This window comes from Suricata suricatta, chromosome 13 (assembly GCF_006229205.1).
Source record: "Suricata suricatta isolate VVHF042 chromosome 13, meerkat_22Aug2017_6uvM2_HiC, whole genome shotgun sequence".
NCBI lineage: Eukaryota > Metazoa > Chordata > Mammalia > Carnivora > Herpestidae > Suricata > Suricata suricatta.
Window position 1 is genome coordinate 30142269 of NC_043712.1, and position 18212 is coordinate 30160480.

Consider the following 18212-nt stretch of genomic DNA (forward strand, 5'->3'; position numbering starts at 1 on the left):
GTCAACAATAGCCAAAACATGGAAAGAGCCTAAATGTCCATTATCTGATGAGTGGATCAAGAAGATGTGGTATATATACACATGGCAATGAGAAAGAATGACATATGGCCATTTGTAGGAAAGTGGATGGACCTTGAGGGTGTCATGCTAAGCGAAATAAGTCAGGCAGAGAAGGACAGAAACCATATGTTTGCACTCATAGGTCTAATAGGAAAACAGGAGAAACCTAATGGAGGACCAGGGGGAGGGGAAGAGGGAAAGAGAGTTGGGGAGAGAGAGGGATGCAAAACTTGAGAGACTATTGAATACTGAAAATGAACTGACGGTTGAAGGGGAAGGGGGAGGGGAGGAAAGAGGTGGTGGTGATGGAGGAGGGCACTTATGGGGAAGAGCACTGGGTGTTGTATGGAAACCAATTTGACAATAAACTATTAAAAATAAATAAATAAAAATTAAAAAATAATTTAAAAAACAAGGATAAAAAAATTCCTTTTAGAGCATTGACTGCAATTAAAATTCTATGTCTCTCACTTCTTACATTTATCAAGTTACTTTTTCTGAATAAATATGCAAAAATGAGGTAGAGTATTTTAGTCATCTCATGGAGAAGCACCTAGAATCAGGGCAACTGGTAACTTCTGCAATTCATTGCTAGCTACTGGTCTTCTAGTTTAGGAGACAGCTGGAAGGAGAGTACAAAGTTCCTTCTGAACGTCTCAGATTGGATCTGTTCAAGAGGTGAAGCCTAAATAAGTTCTCTCTCAATCTGCTCTGTCTGCCTTAGAGGAACTTTCTCTCATATTCTTACATTCTATTCCCCACGAATCTTGTTTTTTGTATTGCCTTGAAACTTATTTTTTATATTTATATTCCTATTTGGGGATCCTATTTAAAAACTGTGAATTAAAGATCAGAGTCTACCCAGTAGCAGTTCTGCAGAACTGAATCCTGCAATTATTCAGAGACTGGGACACTCCCTTCATTCCACACAGTTATATGTTTTCATAAATATTCTGCTTAGGCTTTCCATATTCAAAGGAATGAAATGGCTTATAAAATGAGTCACAAAAAATGCAAATTGATATCAACATAATTACTTGGCATAAATTAAAATTTTTCTTAAAAATGACTGATTTGTGATTTGTTATTGAGGGATTTGATAGTCAAACCTTTCTTCTTCTTTTACAAAAACTACTAATAAGTTACAAAGGAAGCCACACTGGATATTTTCTAGTTTGTACAATTGCATTTGGATGTTTTGGTGTCTAAGAAATAAACAAAGAAGACCTGAATTTGTATCCATTCTTATAGGATTCAACTGTGTGACCTTAGCAGTACACTTCTGTCTCCTCTTCCATAAAACGGGAATGATGGTAATGATACAACCTTATCTACTTCACTTGTTCATTAAGAAGATGAACGGGTATAAGATGTAGAAGAACTTAGTACATTATGAAGCCCTGTTTAAGTTATACTCATTGTTTAAAGTATTTCAGAATGAAAACTGAGAACTACTCTTTGCCAAGGTTAAGTTTGAATGACAAATATTGCCAAGGTTAAATGTGAATGACAAATAGTCCTGTTAACCTCTAATTATTCCTTCATCCCAAAACTGACATAGAAAATCTATAATATTTTCTATATGATGACAAGTGTTCCAAGGTAAACAGAACAGCCTAGGAATGATAAAGCTAGTTTAAGCTTTATTTTTTTTAATGTTTACTTATTTTTTCAGAGGGGGATGGAGGGGAGGGACAGAGGGACAAGGGGACAGAAGATCCAAAGCAGGCTCCATGCTGACAGCAGAGAGCCCAATGTGGGGCTGGGACTCACGAACTGAGAGATCATGACCTAAGCCGAAGTAGAAGTCAGATGCTTAACTGACTGAGCCACCCAGGCGCCCCAAAGCTCGTTTAAGCTTTAAAAGTAAATGCATCCTCCCTTCCTCTTGTGACACGTCTGACATAACAGCAAGCACATCTCCCATATTCAGGTCATTTAGGTCCATTCCCTGAATTTTCAAGCAACTTGAAGGAAGTTCAAACCAAATCATTAAGGCTAAAAACAAAAACGAGGATCACCTGGGTGGCTCAGATGGTGAGCATCTGACTCGACTTCAGCTCAGGTTTGTGATACTGATCCCGGCATCTGGCTCTGTGCTGACAGCATGGAGACTGCTTGAGATTCCCTCTCTCCTTCTCTCTCTGCCCCTCCCCTGCTTATGTTCTCTCTCTCTCTCTCTCTCTCTCTCTCTCTCTCTCTCTCTCTCTCTCCCTCTCTCTCAAAAACAAACAAACAAACATGTAAAAACAAAAACAGAAAAAAACTAACAAGAGCAGTACCATAAGAAATCAATTTCAGATTTTCACTTTCAATTGTATTCAAGGGAATTTCATGCCAGGCATCATGGTACGCCAGGAATTTCTTTTTTTTTTTTCTTTTCCCTACAGGATAATTGAAAACATATATTATTAATGCAAATAAAAAAGACTCAACTCTGAGAATACACTTCTTGGGTTTTTTTTCCTTTTTTTTTTTTTTTTTTTTTTGAGAGACAGAGAGAGCAAGGGAGGGACAGAGGGAGAGGGAGACACAGAATCTGAAACAGGCTCCAGGCTCTGAGCTAGCCACCGGCGCAGGGCCCGACGCAGGGCCCGAACCCAGGAACCGTGAGATCGTGACCTGAGCTGAAGCCAGACGCTTAACTGACTGAACCACCCAGGCGCCCCTACACTTCCTCATAAAAGAGCAGAACAGACCACAGAGGAAGATTAGCTCACTAGAATTGACGGGTTTTCTGTAGGTCTTCCAGAAGGAAATCTCACTGACTCAGGAGTAAGCCTTTGATAATTTGCATACACTGATAACGTGGGGAGGGCAGTCCTAAAGGAGCTGCTGTTGTACTTACTGATTGATAGCATCAAAACTGAAAGTACTGCATTGATTTCTTCTCAGAACATTGGGAAATTCATTGTAAATGGATTACTTAAAATATGAATTCATTTATAATATGCTTTTTAAAAATGTAGTATAACCCTATTCTGTCAAAAAGTGTGAAAAATTGTGTTTAATTAGAAAGAGATTTGTAAATCTTTACTCAGTTTTTACTGGCACTTGTGGTTATAAACTTGCTTAGCTGGAGTATTACAGTTATGAAAATTAGCAATAAAACCTTATGATTCCTCTATTTCCTCTTAAATTTCATCATGTACACATGGAATACTCATTTGAGCCTACAAATAAAGTGCTTACTGTTGCAAAATCCTCATTGTCATCCATTTTTATTTTTTGTTATTTGTTAATGAATGACTTTCCTGGACACCAAAGAATCTTGATAAAGATTTAAATAATTAGAAAGTACAAAAGATTATAACAAGAGAAAAAATAATCATAATCTTAATATCCAGAAATAATTGTTGTTTAATTAACATTTTACATTTTTTATGTATACATACATCCATATGGACGTTTGGCAAAAGTTGGTCATACTGTATTTGGTCTTATTTAACAATTCTCTCCTTTTTACATACAATTTTGTGAACATCAATCATAAAATTAAGTACTCTTCAGAAATAAATTTATGAGAAACAGATACTAATTTCCATTTATACAACAATGTATTAGAAAACTCATCAGTTAAACATGAGTAAACAAAAGTTAACATAAATACTTTTAGAAGTAATTATGATGAAACTTTTATATGTGGGGCTTGAACTCACAAACCATGAGATCATGATCTGAGGTGAGATCAAGAGTTGGATGCTTACCAACTGAGCCACCATGACACTCCTCTGCCCATTTCTTAAATGGGTTATTTGTGTTTGGGGTGTTGAGTTTAGTAAGTTCTTTATAGATTTTGGATACTAAAAAGTCAGCTGTGATTTGAAAATGTTTTCTCCCATTCCATTCTAAAAGGCTGCCTTTTAGTTTTGTTGATCGTTTCCTTTGCCATGCAGAAGCTTTTTATCTCAATGAAGTCCTGACAGTTCCCGTTTGCTTTTGCTTCCCTGGCCTTTGGCTACTTGACTTATAAGAAGTAGCTGTGGCCAGCTCAAAGAGGTTGCTGCCTGTGTTCTCCTCTAGAATTTTGATGGTTTTCTGTCTCACATTTAGGTCTTTCATACATTTTGAATTATTTTTGTGTATGATGTAAAAAAGTGATCCAGTTTCATTCTTCTGCATGTCACCGTCCTGTTTTCCCAACATTTGTTGAAGAAACTGTTTTTTTCCATTGAATATTTTTCCTACTTTGTCAACAATTAGTTGACCATACAGTTGTAGGTCTATTTCTGGATTTTCTATTCTTTTCTTTTTTTTTTTTAGTTTTTTTTAATGTTTTTTATTTATTTTTGAGAGACAGAGACAGCACGAGCAGGGGAGGGTCAGAGAGAGAGACGGAGACCCAGAATCCGAAGCAGGCTCCCGGCTCTGAGCTAGCTGTCAGCACAGAGCCCTACGCGGGGCTCAAACCCACGAACCGTGAGATCATGACCTGAGCCAAAGCCAGAAGCCGGACGCTTAACTGACTGAGCCACCCAGGCGCCCCATGGATTTTCTATTCTTTTCCACTGACCTATGTGTCTGTTTTGGTGCCAGTACCATACTATCTTGATGACGACAACTTTGTAATAAAGCTTGAACACCAGAAACATGATGCCTCCAGTTTTCTTTTTTCTTTTTCAGGATTATTTTGGTTATTTGGGGTCTTTTGTGGTTCCATACAGATTTTAGGATTCTTTGTTCTAGCTCTGCAAAAAATACTGGTGGTATTTTGATAGGGATTGCATTAAATGTGCAGATTGCTTTGGGTAGTATATACATGTTAATAATTTTCATTCTCCCAATCCATGAGCATGGAATGCTTTTCCATTTCTTTGTGCCCTCTTCAATTTCTTTCATAAGTGTTCTATAGTTTTCAGAGTACAGATCTTTTACCTCTTTAGTTAGGCTTATTCCTAGGTATCTTATTGTTTTTGGTGCAATTGCAAATGGGAGTGATTCTTTTATTTCTTTTTCTGCTGCTTCATTATTGATGTATAGAAATACAACAGATTTCTGCATGTTGATATAAAATCAACTTTGACTTTGCTGAATTCATGTACTAGTCCTAACAATTTTTTAATGGAGTTTTTTGGGTTTTCTACATAGAGTATCATGTTGTCCGTAAATAGTGAAGATCTGACTTCTTCCTTGCCAATTTGGATGCCTTTTATTTAGATTTGTTATCTGATTGCTGAGGCTAAAAACTCCAGTACTATGTTTAATAGTAATGGTGAGAGTGGACATCCTTGTCTTGTTCCTGACCAGGGAAAGGCTCTCAGTTTTTCCCCACTGAGGATGATATTAGCTGTGGGTCTTTTGTATATAGTACAAATGTTATGTTTTAATAAATCGCTGAGTTCCCTAATTCTTCTGTTGTGATCCCTGATATTTGTTTCCCTCTTCTTTTCAGCTTCATTATTCTCCATAATTTTATCTTCTAGCTTGCTAATTGACTCCTCTGCCTTGTCCCGCATTTTTATGGCCTGTATTTGAGTTTGCATCTCAGTTATAGAATTTTTTAGTTCTTTGGTCTCTGCAAAAAGAGATTCTCTGGTGTCCTCTATGCTTTTTTCAAGCCCAGCTCATATCCTTACAATTGTTGTTTAAAATTCTAGTTCAGATATCTTTTATCTGCATTGACTAACTCCCTGGTTGTCATTTCTTCCTATTCTTTCTTTTGAGGTGAGTTCCTCTAACTTCTCATTTTGGAGGAAGAAAAAAACAACAGTAATAATAATAAGTGAAATAAAAGTTTAAACATTTAAAAATATTGGGGCACTTGGGTGGCTCAGTCAGTTAAGTGTCCAACTTCAGCTTAGGTCATGATCTTACCATTTGTGGGTTTGAGCCCTGTATTTGGCTCAGCTCAGAGCCTGGAACATGCTTCGGATTCTGTATCTCCCTTTCTCTCTGCCCCTTCCCCACCCCCCCTCTCTCTCTCAAGAGAAAACATTAAAAAAATTTTTTTTAGTTTTAATCAAATAAAAGAAGCTAGTTCCGAGTTGTGTTTTGCTTTTTTTTGCAGAAGAAGCTTGATAGAAAAAGGAGAAAAGAGAAAAGAAGAGAGAGAAAAAGAAAATTTTTAAATTAATAAAATAAAATAAAAAACATTTGTCTCCTTCTGTACCCAAGAAACAAAAGAAAAACAACAACAGAACCAACTACAACAACAAATGAAAATACAAATGAACGAACCAAAAAACCCAAATGAAGCTGGATACAGTTTCCCCTAGAGCTGAGACTTTGCAGCAGTCTATAGTCAGTAGACTAAGCTCCTGGAAAGGGTCTGCACTGATTTTTCTGGGGGAGGAACCTGCTGCTCTGATTCTCAGGCTGACTTGCCCTAGTGGAGAAGAGCCTCAAAGGCACAGGGGGGCGAGGCTTGTGTAACAGTTTCAATCTCCACTTGGTGGCGCTGTTCAGCTCACTAGGGTCAATCAATGTCTGTGGGTTAATGTTGAAAATGGCTTCACAGGCTTTATACTCTGCAGAGCAGGAAGTTCAGAACCTCACAGATGCTAGATCAGTTACCTGTCCTGTGTCCCCCACTTCCATCAGCTCCCCACCTTCCTACTGTCTGTTTCTGAGCTGTCTGCCTACCAGGTTGCACTTCTCTCCAGTGTTTTATCTCAGGTGCTGCTAAGTTTCAAAACCCTGCACTTTGAAGACACCCCAAGGTTTGGATCTACAGTGATCTTCTGGGGGAAGATGTCACTGTACTATGGCCAGGGCCGGCTTTGACCCAGGAAATGGTCACTGTACTGCGCAGTGGCTCAGAGCTTATGGTAAGTCCCAACACCAGGGTTTGCTGCCTTCAGCTGGCATCTCTATTCCTACATGGGTGAACATGACAACTTGATGGTGCCCGCCAAGTCTTTTGCCCATGGAGTGGTCATATCACCTCTACCAAATGCACTCCAAGCATTTGGAACTGCTTCTCCCTGTGTGACCCAAGGAATCCTCAGGCCACGCTGCCCATTCTGGGGCTCCATCCTGCTTCCTGGCTGGAGCACCAAGAGAAGCAGACCACTGAAACTTCAAACTCTACTATTTATAAAACGCTGGTGATATTGAAACCCTCTCCTTTTTAGTCCATCAATAGTTTGGGGAAACAGTTTTGTTGTACAGTTCCTTTTGCGTGTTTTCACTGTGGGAAGCTGCAAAGATTCAGCTGCTTGGCCATTTACTAGCCGGTAATGTCACTCCCTGAGGGGAGTTGCAAAAATAGGCAGGGGAGCGCCACTCCCTGTCAGGAGAAGCCAGAAAAACAAAGATCAATCGCCTACCAGCAGGGTGGTATCGGTCCTTCACGTGCTGTGCTAAAAACTATAGTTTGTTTCCTTCTTTACCCTAGCTTTGACCCTGTTTCCTAGCAACCAACCCTGTCAGTTTCTCACCCTAAACCCTATATAGGTGTGGGTTCTCTTTTCTGTGGGAGGAGAATATGTGTGGAATAATATAGAGGCTTGATCAGAAACGCTTGTCTTGCCTCACTCTCTGTGCTCCCCTTCCTGCCCTACTCTCTCTCCCTCCCTCAGGAACGAACCCGCAAGGATTTACCGCCCTGTCGGCCGGGGCGGGACATGACAAGTGGCGCCCCAAAGTGCGCTGAGTGAGGGAGCATGACATTTCACTCTCTCTCTAGCTGCTTTCAGAGGCAGTGCTTTTTGTGCAGACCTGATACACTGCACTCTCTCTTCCCTTCTCCTCTCTGTGAAAATGGCTCCTTCTCCTCTCCAGCAGCACTACAGTTCTCTCTCCCAATTCTCCTCTCCACACCACATGCCTGCCACATTATCTCCCCCAAATTATGCATAATGTCTGTTAATCCTCTGATCGATTTCCTAGGTGTTCAAAATGGTTTGATGTTGATCTAGCTATGTTGGAGGTACAAGATAAGCCCAGGGTCCTCTTACTCTATATCCTATGTTTTAAATGAAGTGTTGATTTTTTATGTTTCCCCTGCCTATGGACACTCTCACGCCAAGATCTAATAAGTCCTGATTCTAATGACATTTACCAAGAATCCAATAATGTCTGCAGAGGGCTTTGAACAGCTTTTTTTTTTTTAATGTTTATTTATTTATTTTGAGAGAGAGAGGGAGAGAAGGAACCCCATAGCAGGCTCCGTGCTGCCAGCTCAAGGCCCAAGTCAGGGCTCAGTCTCATGAACCAGGAGCCCATGACCTGAGCCAAAATCAAGAGTCAGATGCTCAACAGACTGAGCCACCCAGGAGCCCCTGAACAAGCCTCTTGTACTTGATGTAACAGGTCACCGAGGACAGGATATCTTGGGCTCTTCCAGCCACATCATCACTAACACTAAAGCACCTTCAGCTTTTTCCTGCTTCAGTTTGGATGCTATAAGTAGATTATTTTAGTAACTACAATGATGTTGAGAAAACTGGACAGGTACATGCAAAAGAATAAAACTGGACCACTTTCTTACTTCAAAAGTAAACTCAAAATAGGTTAAGGACCTACATGTGAGACCTGAAACCATAAAAACCCTATGAGAGCACAGGCAGTAATTTCTCTGACACAGCTGCAGCAACATTTTTCTAGATATGTTTTCTGAGGCAAGGGAAATAAAACCAAAAATAAACTACTAGGAAAATATCAAAATAAAAAGCTTATGTACATCAAAGGAAACAGTCAACAAAACTAAAAGGCAACCTACAGAATGGGAGAAGATATTTGATAATGATATATCTCATAAAGAGTTAGTATCAAAAATATATAAAGACCTTCTATAATTCAACACCAAAATAATAATAATAATCCATTAAAATGGGCAGAAGACATGAATAGACATTTCTCCAAAGAAGACCAGATGGCCAACAGACAAAAGGATGCTCAACATAACTCATCATCAGGGAAATACAAATAAAAACCACAACGTACCTCATCTCTGTCAGGATGGCTAAAATAAAAAAACAGAAGGAACCACAAGTGTTGGCAAGGCTGTAGAGAAAAAGGAACCCTCGTGCACTGTTGGTGGGAATGCAAACTGGTGTAGCCACTGTGGAAAACAGTATGGAAGTTCCTCAAAACATTAAAAATAGAACCGCCATATGATCCAGCGATTCTACTTCAGGGTATTTATCCTTTTCTTTGGAAAGTATCCTTTTCTTTGGATAAATGCCCAAAGGTAGAATTGCTGGATCATATGGTGGATCAAGTCCCACATCAGGCTCTGTGCAGACAGCACAGAGGCTGCTTGGGATTCTCTCTTTCCCTTTCTCTCTGCCCCTCCCCTGCTCATGCTCTTTCTCTCTCAAAATAAATATATAAATACATTTTAAAAAATAACAAATAAAAAGGATACATGCACCCCTATGTTTATTGCCACGTATTTACAATAGCCAAATTATGCAAGAAGTCCAAGTGTCTATCCATAGATAAATGGATACAATAGAATATTGTTTGGTCTTCAAAAAGAATGAAATCTTGCCATTTGCAACAACATAGATGGATCTAGAGGTAATGCAAAGTGAAATAAGTCAGTCAGAGAAAGACAAATACCATATGATTTAACTGGTATTTGGAAGTTAAGAAACAAAACAAATGAACAAATAAAAAAGAGACAAACCAAAAAATAGGCCCTTAAATATAGAGAACAAATTGATGGTTGCTAAAGGGGAGGTCGGTGAGGGGATGGGTGAAATAGCTGAAGGGGATTAACAGCACACTTATCATGAGGAGCACTGAGTAATACATAGAATTGTTGAATCACTATATTGTAGACCTGAAACTAATATAACATTGTATGCTAGTTAACTTGGAATTTAAAAAAATAGTAAATAAAAGAAAAATAACAGAACTACTTCACCCCACATCCCCCCCCATAAAAACTTAAAGAAAGAAGTTGAAATGTTTGAATGAACAAGTCACTAGCTAGCCCGCTTCTATTTTGTTTTTCATATTATCCGTGCTAGGGAGCTTGACGTGCTGGCTGGTAGAATAGCTATTGTAATATTACCCTTGAATTCCAGAATTGTGTGAAGAGACAGAGAATAACTGGAAGTAAATTTCTGAGTCCTGAAGAAGCTTTGATCTAGCAAAGGAAACTAAGGCTAAGAAGCTGAATTCTTAGTTTCCCCCGGTGATAGGTAATACGTGAAACTTCTACCTTTATCTCAAGAAAGGGCCAACAAGACTTAATAAGGTAAATCTGCAATAAGGCTGGATCTTGGGGTGCCCTGGCTGGCTCAGTCAGTTAAGCATCAGACTTCAGCACAGGTCATGTGGTTCACAAGTTCAAGCCCCGCATCAGGCTCCTGTGTCTCCCCTGGTTCCCCCTCAAAAATAAATGAAACATTTAAAAAAATTTAAATAAAGAAAAGCTTGGATCTTGTCACACATCCTCATTCCCTCACCAACCCCAAGATACTGAACTCACCTATAACATGTTGAGCTTCAAGAAGTTGTATGTTTTTAAATCTTTTTAAATGTTTATTTATAGATTTTGAGAGATACAGAAAGCATGAGGAGGGGAGGAGCAGAGAAAGAGGGAGAGAGAATCCCAAGAAGGCTCTGTACTGTCAGCTTGGAGTCCCATGTAGGGAGGGCTCAATCCCACGAACCATAGTATCATGACGAGCCAAAATCAAGAGTCCGATGCTTATATGACTGAGCCACCCAGATGCCCACAGAGAGTTGTTTCTAAAAAAAGTTTTAGTCCCTCCTCAGGTTCCATGGAATTTGTTCCCTCTTTAATGGGATATAGGGCTATTTAAAACTTTACTTTAAATAAGTTGCTGGCCTTTCCCATTTTTTATCATGTTTTGAGAATTCAGGTCCTGACCTAGCATCTAATTCCCCATGCTAGATCTGTGATAAAGTCTGGAAGGTAATGCTGCTTAGCTGTGGATATAATTTTTCCAATACAAACACAGAGAAATAGAGAAACAGAATGAAACGGGCAGTTGTGGGGTGTGCGTGTGTGTGTGCTAGAGAGAGAGAGCGAGAGAGAGAGAGAATTTCCAGTTAGGTCAGGTTTCTTGAAGACAGCTATACTTTTCTGCCCTTAAATTCCATGAGAAAAACATACTTATTTTGAATAAAATATCCCTCAACATAAGTTGAAAAGTTTCTGCCAGTTGCAATTAAAACAATGCTGACTAAAATACTAGCCAGAAATACTTTATCTCATATCTACCTATTGGACCCCAGGTATGATTCAAATATTCTCCTTTGCTAATGTTAGATCTCTGAATATTCTGGTTTCCCCTAAAAAGAACTCATGCTCCAACGTTACTTTTCTAACTTTCTTTGCTAAAACAAACAAGCAAGCAAAAAAACACCATTAAACAACTTCTTATTATATGTATGCCATGTTCAAAACTAGAGTTCTTTTTTTATGAGGTAAAGTGGTCTTATTTAGGTATGACACACTGAAGTACGAATGCCCAACAGTTTAAGCCCCCCGAGATATTTCTTTTAGTTATAGAGTTTTAATTTCTAATCGTTGAATTTTATGTAGTGGGAAGGACTGATAATGACATTATCTCAAATTTACCTTAACCCAACAGACAGAAAATTACTGGTTTGGGAACCATATTTGTATTCAATACAATAAGAACCTACATTTCTCTGTAAGCTAATTTCCTCATCCATGAAATAAGACAAATATCTCCCTTTCAGATTTGTAGGAACAAATAAAGTAGCATGTAAATCACAGAGCAAAGTTTATGGAGTTCAAATCACATATGTGATTAGTTATCTCAGTTAATTTATTTGGGAAGGTGCTGGATTTGCCTTATATCAGAAGTCATCTGCTCTGCCTTTTATTAAAGATAGCCCTCAGGTCATCAGCGAACTCCTTGATTTAGGGCGGGCTCACAGCCGTGTGGGGAAATGAAAGCCTGTAGTAGGGAATGGTGAACACTTGGTATCACCACCATCAATCCCAGCTTCTGTGTCTACTGCAGATCCTACTCACGGGTAGAGCGCTCTTGCTCATTGGCCTGAGACACAGTTCCAGAGTTTCAAAAAAGTAGTTCAGGCCACCACACCTAAGTAACGAGAGCTCACACTGAGATTAAAGCATTCTGCCATTTACAGCACAGGACAAAGATCAGCAAATTTTTCTGTGAAGATCCAGAAAGTAAATATTTTTTTATTTTTTGCCAGATGGTCTCCGTTGCAGATACTCAATGTTGCCTTCCTAGTAGGAAAGCAACCACAGACAGTATATAAACAAATGGGAGTGGCTGTGTTCCAATAAAACTGCATTTACAAGAATAGGCAGTGGGCTGAATTTGGCCCACAAACATAGTGTTTGTCAACTCCAGGTCTAGAGCCTCTCCTAAAATCAAGGGGAGGGTGTCTGGGTGGCTCAGTCAGTTAAGCATCAGACTTCAGCTCAGGTCATGATCTCAGGGCTCCTGAGTTCCTCGGGCTCTGTGCTGACAGCTCGGAGCCTGGAGCCTGGAGCCTGCTTCGGATTCTGTGTCTCCCTCTGTCTCTGCCCATGCTCATGCTCTGTCTCTCTCTCAAAAATAAATAAACATTAAAAAATGTTTTTTTAATCAAGAGGAGTCAAATGCCGACAAATGCTGCTGAATTAATTTCAGGAGAGTCTTCAAAGGAGGTATTATTTTGGTAGGCTGGCAAGGTGAGGGATGTGAAAATGGCCCTGAGACCTGAGGACTTCCTCTGCTTAATGCTACCTGAAATCCTGCTGAGTCCACTATTCTCCCAGTGCTCAGAGATTGCAGAGGTCAGTGTGCCCCCACTTCTCCTGGACCTCAGCTGATTCGGTGTGTGGGTTCCAGGTGTTTGCATCAACGTTAAAATGCACCAGGTGATGTCTCCTACCGAGGCCATTTACTATTAATGTTAGATTACAACATGGGGCTTTATTATGTTTTATTTTTATTTTTTAATGTTTTACTTTTTTTTTAATGTTTTTTATTTATTTTTTGAGAGACAGAGAGAGACAGCGCGAGAAGGGGAGGGTCAGAGAGAGAGGGAGTCACAGAATCCGAAGCAGGCTCCAGCCTCTGAGCTAGCTGTCAGCATAGAGCCCGATGCGGGACTTGAACCCATGAACTCTGAGATCATGACCTGAGCTGAAGTTGGACACTTAACCGACTGAGCCATCCAGGCACCCCTACTTATTTTTGAGAGCAGGAGAGACAGAGCATGAGCAGGAGAAGGGCAGAAATAGAGGGAGACACAGAATCCAAAACAAGTCCCAGGCTCTGAGCTGTCAGCACAGAGTCTGACATGGGGCTCAAACTCACAGACCACGAGATCATCACCTGAGCTGAAGTCGGACGCTTAATGGACAGAGCCACCCACGTGACCCACAACACTGGGCTTTAGCCTTGAGTTTAAGGTTCCCTCCCACTTAACTCATAATCCAAAATATCACTGAAGACTCCCATTGCCTCAGCAATTATTAAGGGAACTCTTTAATAAACTCTTTAGTAAACTCTTTATTGCCTCCCATGTAACCATGCAATGAATTGAGTTACAGAAAAGAATTATCATAACCTTCAACTTTCTCTTGGAGAATTCTCACACTGAGTCCAATGTTATATTTTCTTCAACAAAGAGAAATGTGGATAGTTGGGTGTATGACACTGGACAGGTCATACTGATTCACAATTTCTTTATTCATAAAAGAGGAATAACACCTTCCCTACTTATTTCATATAGTTGTGTGGCTCAAAGGATACCTTTTTAACTTGGGCTTATATGTGCCATGGAAGGCACTTCAACCATTAAAACATTATTTAGTCTGCCATTCACCTCCACCCACCTCACCATAATAACTCACAACCATCAAACATCGGGGCTATGATTGGAGGAATATATCTGTTAATGCGATGATCCCCTCTCAAGTCAGAGAGGTTTGTCCCGATCAATGTCCTACCTTCTTCATCCATCATGTGACAGAGAATGTAATGGTCCACAGTTGGATCCTGGCTTTCCTTGCCTTTTAGTGCCAAGACCCTTTCAGCTATTCAGTCTCAGCAAATCAGAACAACTATAAAGTTACTTAAATCCTACATGTCTAATTTTTTAAATTTATTTATTATTGAGAGACAGAGAGAGACAGAGCATGAATGTGGAAGGGACAGAGAGAAAAGGAGACACAGAATCCAAAGCAGGCTCCAGGCTCTGAGCTGTCAGCACAGAGCCTGACATGGGGTCCAAACCCGTGAACCATGAGATCATGACCTGAGCCAAAGTCGGTTGCTCAACTGACTGAGCCACCCAGGCTAAATCCTACCTGTCTATACCAAGGAAGGTGATGATAAAAAGTTCTAAAGATATAAAAGACTAAAGCAGTAACTTGCTTGTAACTTGCTTGCTTGTAAGTGCTAGGTAAGAACTATTTACCATAACAGCTTTGACTTGGGCAAAAGAGCCCTTCAAATTCCAATTGCAATCCTCTTCAAGAAAAATGAGTAATTAATAGTTTTATTATAAAATCAAAGCTGCTGGGGCACCTGAGTGGCTTATTCACTGAAGTGTCCCACTCTTGACTTCAGAGCAACTCATGATTTCATGGTTCATGGGATTGAGCCCTTCATCAGGCTCTCCACTGGCAGCATGCAACCTGCTTGGGTTTTCCCTTCTCTCCACCCTCCCTTCTCTGCTTGCACTTTTAATCTCTCTCAAAACAAACAAACAAACTTTAAAAAAATAAAATCAGATCAAATCAAATCAAAGCTGCTGTTCTCCTTCCAAAGCTCCTAAATTGCATGGGAATAGTATATTTGATTTCCTGGAGAAATTCAGATTCAACAACATTCCCAGATAACTTTGAAACCATTCATCCAGAACAATCTACATTCTTCACACCTGCATTTGTCAAATGATTATAAATACCACCTTTTTGGTGTCAAAAGGGATCCATAGCAATAGTTTCTGCCAAGGTTATTTAGTTCCTTTGTTCCTCAGTTTCCCTACCCTATAAACACTACTTCGGCCTTGTAAAGTAGGATTTACAAATATCTGCTTTCTTCCTCATGAAGGTATAAAAAGGAATAAATGGAACAATACCTCTGAAAGTACTTGGGAGCTGAAGGATCCATACAGCCAAGTCCAGCAAACCTTCTAAACAATCTCCCATAAGTTAAGGAGGAAGCATGATCTCTTTGTAAGCAGCAATTGCACAATCTGATTTCTGCAATGGAAAATCAAATAATGGACCCTTTATTACCTTTGCTTTTCCTCTCACTTAAAGAATTAGCTGTCTTTTATTAAACATAGTCTCTGTTGTTAAACAGTTTTCCTACTATTTACTCATAAAATAACAAGGTTACTAACTTTACTGTGAAAAACAGGAGATAAATTATTCATACAAAATACATCATGTTTGCTCTTCACAAGGCATGATCGTTATAATTTGTACATTCAAAAACTTGCAGTATGTTTGGCTATTTTCCAAAACGGGGGGAAATAAAGCTATTCCTGTTCAGCTGCTTAGGTCTAGATGTTAGGAAGGCCTTTCATTGCATAACACTCACAGTGATAAATCGAAGACCCTACTCTTTTCATCATAGGGGCAATGAGTGTCCTGTGCTGTCAAAGCAGATTAGCCACACAAGGTACCTCAGGCACAGACATGAGGTGAGGTGTCAAGGCACAGACAGCATTACTCCTGCTGGATGGCTGAAGGCCACTCTGTAGGGAGCCTTCGCAGACTTGTGGGGTGAGCTAAACCAGAGCCTCAGCAGTAGCTATCACTCAAGTCGTGGTGGGCAGTCTGCTGGTTAGGTTGATGCCCCACCACTCAAGGTTCTGGCCTTGGAAAGGTGCTCCATTCAGCAGAGACCAGGCATTCCATGAGACCTTCTCCCACAAAGAAGACTCTCCAGGCATGGAGCCCACTGGCCTCCTCCCCGGCTCCTTTCTCTCTTTACTCTCTGGGTTTCCCCAATCTCAGCCTGGGGACTTCTGACTGGTCATCCATCCTCTTAATTTCTACTGTGTATTGATTAACTTTATGCATTATTCTCTCAGAACTTTGCCTTTGGATTTCTGAAATGCTTTTTTTCCCCTCTCAAACAGCCTGGATCTTGCACATCAGAAGATCTGCCTTTCACAACCATTTCTCTGAATTGGGCTGCAAGAGCTAAATTTGAAAGACAAAAATTAAATAGTTTCTCTTTTATAATAATCCAATTATTCTTAAAGTAATGAGTGTCTTTAGCTGAACTGGGGAAAGGTGGTCTATAGAATGTAAGCGCACTGGCACATCCCAATATATTATTTCATTACATCAGTCAGTGCTCTTTGGAGTCTTTCCGACAGGAGGTAGGCCCAAACAAGTTCAGATTTTCATCTCTTATGCCCAAGGACTCGCCGATTGATGAAGCAGCTACTTCCTGTTCACAAAGGGACCCAGAGAGCCAGGACACTCTGTGGCATGGAGCCATTTCCTCTATTACACAATGTGTCACATTAAGCAATATATTTCTGTGAGATACCGTTTTAAGAGTTTTTTGGAAATATGTCAAAGTGCTTCTTGGGAGTCATAACAAATATATGTAACATATACATGTATTTCTTCTCGAATTAATGAGAAAGCCTAATTTGAAAGTAGGCTCCAAACAAAAAGCTATAGATATAATAACCACCCCATACCCTCCAAAGAATGTTTCTCAAAGAGTGTTACTTCAGCATAAACAGATCTGGTAAACTCTCCAGGATAATAATACTTCTTCCTTACTAAAAATGTACCCTGCACCAGTGCTTCACATGTGATAACTCAATTAATTCACCCAGAACTCTAAAGTAAATATCTCCCCATCTCATTTGTAAGGAAACTGAGACTCAGAAAGATTAAATAATTTCCCCAACTTCATACAGCTGGTAAATATGGAAGTCAGAATTCAAATCCTAGGTTATCTGACTCGGAAACATACACCAGAATCAGCTACAGAGCTGGTTAACAATACAGATGCTCACTCACCTCCACTGATTGTCCCTGAGTCCTAGGGTGCAAGTCACTATACAGATTAAGCCCCCACTCAGGTTCTAGAGTACCTCAGTTTAACATTCTGAGCACCACTCTTGGTAGTATTCTGATCCTGAGACATTTACTTAGCTTCTCTGTGCCCCATTTCTTCATCTTTAGAATAGAGAGGAAGAGAATTGTAACTGTCTTCCCTATAAGGTCATTCTGAGAACTAAATGAGTTACCATATGTAAGCCACTTACATACTTTACGTGGTCAACACAGTTAGTATTGATCAAATGCACTATTGCCCAGATCCTGTAGTACACAGTACGTCACATGAAGCAGTATCCTTGTGTGAGATACCACATCAGATTTGAGAATGACTGTGCTTCATTCTCCTCTGACTTTAGAAGAATCCATGGGGGCAAACATTTAATCACATACAAAAATTTCAGGACATTCTCACCTTTTTATACCACAAATTTGATGTAAGAAAATCATATATACTAGTCATAAGACACTTGAAGAATATATTTTTGGATGTGCTATATGATAGAGTAACATCTTAAACAACAATTACTTTTTAAAGAAAAAGCAATAATTTTATTGTCCTAGTAAAAATACTGACTGAGGGTGACAGGGTGCAGAAAACCAGAACGGGGGGGCGAGAGTGGGAATAAAATTATAATGTATTGTTTTTAAGACTGTTTTTTAGAGCAGTTTTAAGTTCACAGAAAAATTAAGAGGAATATGTAGATTTTTCCCATATCCACCTTCCCATATCTAACTAGAATGGTACATTTGTTACAAGTCATGAACCAATACTGACACATCATGATCACCCAAAGTCCATAGTTTACCGTGGGGCTCACTCTTGCTGGTGTACATTCTTTGGGTTTGGACAAATGTATAATGACATATATTCATCCTTACAGGATCATATTGAGTGTTTTCACTAATCTAAAGTCCTGCCTGTTCATCCTCCCCAACCCCCAATCCCTGGCAACCAGCCATCTTTTTACTGTCTCCATAGTTTTGCCTTTTCCAGCCAGAAATGTTGTTGGAATAATACAATATGTAGGCTTTTATATTGGCTTCTTTCACTTAGTAATATGTATTTAAGATTCTTCCATATCTTTTCTTGGCATGACACTTTGTTTCTCTTCGGCACCAAATAGTATTCCATTGTCTGGATGGAACAGTTTATCCACCCATTCACCTAATGAAGGACACCTTTGTTGCTTCT